We start from the raw sequence: 6,001 nt of genomic DNA on the forward strand, positions 1-6,001 counted from the left end.
TGAAGCCTTCAGTACTGATCCTCTTTCTCTGCAAGTCCTCTTCTAGCAATCCAGCCTGCTGGTTAATGTAGGCAGAGCTTTTGGGACTAATTGCACGTTGCCTGCCGTTTGCATTGCAGCTCACTGTATGGTCTTCCAAAAATGAAAGATAAATCAATAGAAAGGAGAGGAAATGTTATTGTTAGGCACTTGGAGCTGAACTCTAAGTGGCTCCTCTGTAATCTGGAATCACTTTCAAGTTTCAGAGTCAAAATCCAATTAGTTTAGTTTTCTTTTAAGTAACAGCAGTGGCACACTGAGCAGACATCACTTGCCAAATACTTCTGCCTTTCAAGCATTGATACATTTCACAGATGGGTGTATGTTCTGGGGGACATTACTTCTCCTACTTGTATTTATTTAAATATAGATGGTAAATCAAGTCCTTTCTCTCCCTTAGAAGCTGGGAATGGTCCTGCAAGTACAGGGGATTTCTCTTTGCTGGGAATGGGTTCTCTGTATCAGGAAATGCAATGCATCTCACGCTTGACTGCTGGTGCCTCCTTCCCAGGCTCCTTGTCATCCGACACTAGGAAGGAAATCTCTTTATCCATTCCTTTCTGACTCCCTAAAAGTGGCCAAGCTTGTGCTTGGGTTGCATTTCATTATCTGCAGCTCATTTCAAAAGTTCCCAACTAAGAGAAGGAGTTTCTGCTCAGCCACTCTTGCCAGCCCAGCAGCTGTCCCTCCCTCCAGCCAGAGCCAGAGGAGGAGGGGGTGTCAGTCCCATCCCAGGGCTCAGTCGTCAGGAGGCCCCACAACCCAGCACAAGTTGGGACTCTTGGGAAGACAGCCAAGCCAGGGTCCTGTTTTCCAGCTGTCACATGAAAGGGAGGAGGGAGACAGAACTACAAAGATTTCTAGTCTTAACTGTATTAATTAAAAGTTATTAGCTGTAAGCGCTCCCAGACAGTCAGATCCTTATGTCCCCAACACTGCCAACTACTGGACAGCCCACAGGTTGGAAGGGGTTCTGACCTCTGATATGAAGCCACACTTCAGCCAGGGAGAAAAATTAGCAATAAGCGCCTCCAGAAACATTAGAGCCTTATGAACCCAGCACTGCCTGCTGAGCTAGGACAGAACACAGGCTGGAAGGTTTTCTAACCTCTGATATGAGGACCACACTTAAGCCAGGGAGAAAATTATTAGCAATAAGCGCTTCTAGACAATCAGAGCCTTATGTTCCCCAACACTGTCTGTCTTTTTACTGGCAGCCCACAGGTTGGAAGGTTTTCTGACTTCTGATATGAAGCCACACTTAAGCCTAAAAGGAACTTTTCTCACAACAGCTCCCGAAATAACATTTATTAATACAAATATGTGACAGTTATTGTGGGTTCTGCTTTGCTGGTGATAACGTTCAGCTGCAAGATTGTATTTAATTGATAATAAAAGACCCCAAAAGAAACCAGCACAAACACATTCTACAGAGACAAACACACTAAACTCAAGTTACAATACAGCAATGTATCCCATTTTCACAACAGACAGAAACCAGCAACAAAGAACTAACTAAAACACAGCCACCTAAAACACTTATCCAGACACTCTATCAATAGCATAAGACAATAAAATATCTTACACACCACTCTCTCTGTAACACAAAACAAAAGGGAAGAGCAGAGCTGCTTCTTATCAACATACATGTTGAAAAAGAAACTGCACATTGAAAGTAAAGCAAGTTACTGTAGTTGCAAAACAGAGCTGGTCTCATAAAGTGAGAATAGCAAAAATCAATAACTAATATAAAATAGCAAAGTGTGAAGCAAGTTACTGTTATTAGTGTTAAGGTAGCAAAACACATTTAGTAAAAGAAATGCTTATAAAGTAAGAATCAAAGAAAGAAAGGAAGAAAGTAAAGTTAAGAAAATAAAGTTAGAAAAAAATAGAAAGCACATGGTCTCACCCTCTTACATTGTTCCAGGAGGAGGAGAAGGCAGGACAAGTTGCAGCAGTTACCCTCACAGAGGCTGGCATTTTTCCCTCTCCCAATCCTCTCTGTTGGAGTTTAAACTCCAAACACTTTTTATACTTTTTTTTCCTTCGTGTGGTTTTGTGTCCAATAGTCAATGTACTGGGGGGGTGATGGTGATGCAGACGCCTGAGGGGAGGTGGCTCCTTTGAGCAGTCATAGAAGATATCGCAAAGGGGGGCCATGTCATTCCTTAAACAACACTCCACCCTATGTTAATCTTATCAGTTTGAAAGCCTTTGTTCTCAGCCAGGAGCATCCCTCCAGGGGCTGAGGTGAATTCCTCAGCCCATCAGGCCTTATCAGGGGCCATCACACCACACCAGCCTTGCCAGAGCAAGTGATTGACAGCCATGTTTTGGTGAAGGTTTTGGTCTGCATTTGAAGGTAGGATCTGTCTGGCCTCAGTAGTGTGGCTCCATCATCCCTCCTGCCACAGGCAGGAACCAATCCTGCCCTCCTTCTGTGGTTCTCTTTAGGCTCACCTGGAAATTCTGGCATGGGGCACTTGCAGCACAGTCTTTTTGCAGCAGCCAGCTTTTCCTGATGCTTCCCAGGCTCCCTGCATATGTGAAGCATCTGGGTTTGTGGTGACAGCCCTGAGCCCTGGGACTGCTCCAAAGAGAAGAGAGACAGGGCTCCCCTTGCTCTGCAGGGACCATGAAATTGTATTGCCACCCTGGCTTGTTGTGGTCTTTTTGCAAAATGCTTGTTGTACTACAGGAAAATTTGTTGCATGGCAATATAGGGCTTTTTTCCTGCATCCATGTTAGGCTTATTGTGATAATGCTCAACTGTCCAGTGCAGTTACAGCTTTGGGTACTGCTGCAGAGGAGCTCAGTGTGTCTGACAAGTGTTGGCATTGCTCCTACTGCCCCCAAAGAATTCACACTGCCCCTTGCCAGAGGCTTCCTAGCAAAACTACTGCATTAAAGGCCTAAGTAAGGAAACTGAAGTACTCCCTTAGTAGGGCCATGATATATAGGCAAAATGGTCTTTATGATACCATAATTACACTTAAAAATAAAGGCAATAGATAAAGTATATATTAATTTCCTCAGTTTCAAGAGCTTCCTTATTCTCAGCACTTTGCTTCTGCCAGTCATTTGATCGGCTGTAACATCCCAGCTCCTGTACCTGTGAGTGCTTGTTACTTATGATTCATCCTTTCAAATGGATACAGTCCTGGCATTCCTCATGCCAGTGGAAGACAAAATCAAGTCCCTGTTTCCTCCTTTTTTTGCATGTCACAAAGTGTCCTTTCATCTGTATTTGTTTCAAAGGACTCTGGGCACACCACCAGGCACAGGTTCCCCCTAGGGCCTGTGGTAGCACCTGGCAATGCCAAGACAGTCACAGGTGGTTTTTGGTGCCTGTATGTGAGCAAGTGAACTGAGACCAAGACATCTAAATAGGACATGGGACAAGGCAGGACTTTTGGACCCTGTCTGCCACTATACTTGTAGGTTGTCCTTTGAGCTCCTAGCCAACCTGATAGACTTTGGTTTTAAAATCTTAAAATGAGTACTTTGTGTGGCTGTTTCTTAAGGCAGGAGCATCTCTGTGATCCTTGTTGGAAATGCTCTTGTCAGGGCTGGTGTTCTCTGGTGACCTGTCCTGGGCTTTGATTATATAATGTAAGTTTTCAATCCAAAACCTGATTGAAAGCACCTGGCTCCTCAAAATAGACTCACTCAGGCTCCTCAGCCCCCATGGGGGCCAGACAGACATCCCCCAGCCAAGTCAGACACCACCACAATGGGAGTCATCTGTCTGAAGCTGTTGGTACCCAACTCTTGGCTCCATAGTGGAGCTGGTTGAAGTGAACCTCAAACAAGTAAACCACAGCAGAAAACAAGGCAAGAGGCAGAGCAGGGGTGAGCAGAGCAGCCGTGGTGGTATGTGGGGCTCGGCCTGGGGGGCTGTGCTGTCACACCAGGGACAGCTCAGCACACAGCTCTGCACTACCAAGGTGTTGTCTGTGTAGTCCTGTAACTATAACATAGGTTGTGTTTGATGTTTTTGACTCTTCTCCGGTTCCCTTCAGGTTCTTTACTTGATCTTAATAGCAGCAATTCTTTATCCTGATTTTATCCAGGCTTGTGCTGGGATGACCCTCAAAGTTTTGCCTTTAATGGAATGATAACATTTTTTCCAGATCTGTGTAGTTTCCACAGGATTCCAGTAAATATTGTGAAACTCTGTGTGGTACATAGCCCCTGAAACACCTGTGTTTGTAGTTTTTAAAGTGCTCATCAATAGTATCCTTGATTGCCACAGGTCTGGAAAAAACATTCCCATCCTTAGCTACTTGAGAAAAAAAAGTATCAGTGCTTGCCTTTTCTGCATCAGCATCTCAAGAAAACCAAATCAACCCACCTTCTCTTCAAACTTCTCAGAAATAGAATAAAAGGGTTTCGGAGTGTCTGCCTTTTGTGTGTCTTGACAACTACTTCTTTACTCCTGACTCCTCTGCTGACTTTCTTACTGGTGCCAGTCAGCCCCTCCTTGGTCAGTTTTCTACCTGTCATAGTTGTTAATGTACTAGTTGTGTTTCCTATTAATGATGTATTATTTAGTTACTACCTTTAACAAGTCAGAGGACTGCAGTGAGCTGTTAGCCAGCTGCTTCTTTCCCCAGTCAGTGACACAGCCTTTTGGCTTGCAATGGAGGCTGTCAAAGAACTCTCGGGTTGGCATCCAGGCTTTGGGTGCCTTTGTTACTGTGCCCCAGTGAGGGGGAAATCCCCCCTGTGGGCTGCAGACACCTAAGTAAGTGGAGCAACCTTCAGCAGAGCCTGGCAGCAAAGCAGTTAGGCTTCCACAGCTAAGGAAACCCAGGAAGAGGGGGACACCCTAGAGCAGAGTGGGATTCGCTAACCCGCAGGAGCTACGGCTGTAACTGCTCCTGGCTCTTCCTCACAGCAGTGGGACTGGGTGCATTTATTCTCCAGTGCCATGAATGTCTCTAGTGCTCAATGTGCAGTTCCAAGATGAGTGGTTGAGGAACATCAGGTAGATGGAGAAAATAAGAAAACAAACCAAACCAAAAGCAGATGGCTGGGTACGTGGTGTGACAGCTTGTTACTGTGAGGAGTTGTCCAATGCCAGTCCAGCTTCACAATGAACCAAGATGAGGAATGAGTCAGCTTTTCCTAAAAGGTATCCAGTGAGAGTGAACTAATTGGACTAATATCCTGAAGGTATCTGGGCCAGCAGACACGCCACCTCCTCCCTTCTCGGGCAGATAAGAGAGCAGCGACACCCGACAGCATTTCTGCCACGGGGTTGTGCAGGCAGTGGGTGGGTTGGTGTTGGGTCACAAGTGCAGCTAAAGTGGGATGGCTCCTACCAGGGAGCTATTACTGAAGTAGTTCCCATGTGCCCAGTTTAACTTAACTGGGCTGAAGAATTCACAGAGCAGTGGGAAAACAGCTGTAAGCCCTCTCCACTCCTGCTGCTGGCCAGTGCCAGCCCTGCCAGGGAGCAGCAGGTGGAGAACCCGGATCGGGCAGTGAGGATGGGCAGAGGGCCAGCCCAGGCACTTGTTCCTGCTGGAGCAGCACCACACTCACCCATCCCAGCAGGAAGGGAAGGGAGCAGGGCTCCTGCTGGGGCTCACACATCAGATGAGGCACAGGGGGAACATATTTTATTCAGTTCCAACAACAGCAGTTTCCCTCCCTCGCCTCGAGGTCTGGCAGGGTGTTTGGGACAGTGCAGTAACACTTAGGTAACCACCTTGCTGAAAAACATGTGAAGGCATTATCAGCCGTTTAACAAGCATCAATGCTTTAGTAGAAAAACAGGCATTAGAATGGATTTTGAAGACTTGCTGGCCCTTTCACTGCTGCAGCTTTAAGGTAAAGGTTTCAACCACAGGAGGGACAGAACTGCCCATACCCCAGACCTGCACAAACTGAGCTGAGGGAGCAGGGGAGCAAGTTAAAGTGCAGCAAAGCTGCAGGTGGCAGATTGTCCCTCAGA

This window comes from Pithys albifrons, chromosome 1, assembly GCF_047495875.1.
Source record: "Pithys albifrons albifrons isolate INPA30051 chromosome 1, PitAlb_v1, whole genome shotgun sequence".
Lineage (NCBI taxonomy): Eukaryota > Metazoa > Chordata > Aves > Passeriformes > Thamnophilidae > Pithys > Pithys albifrons.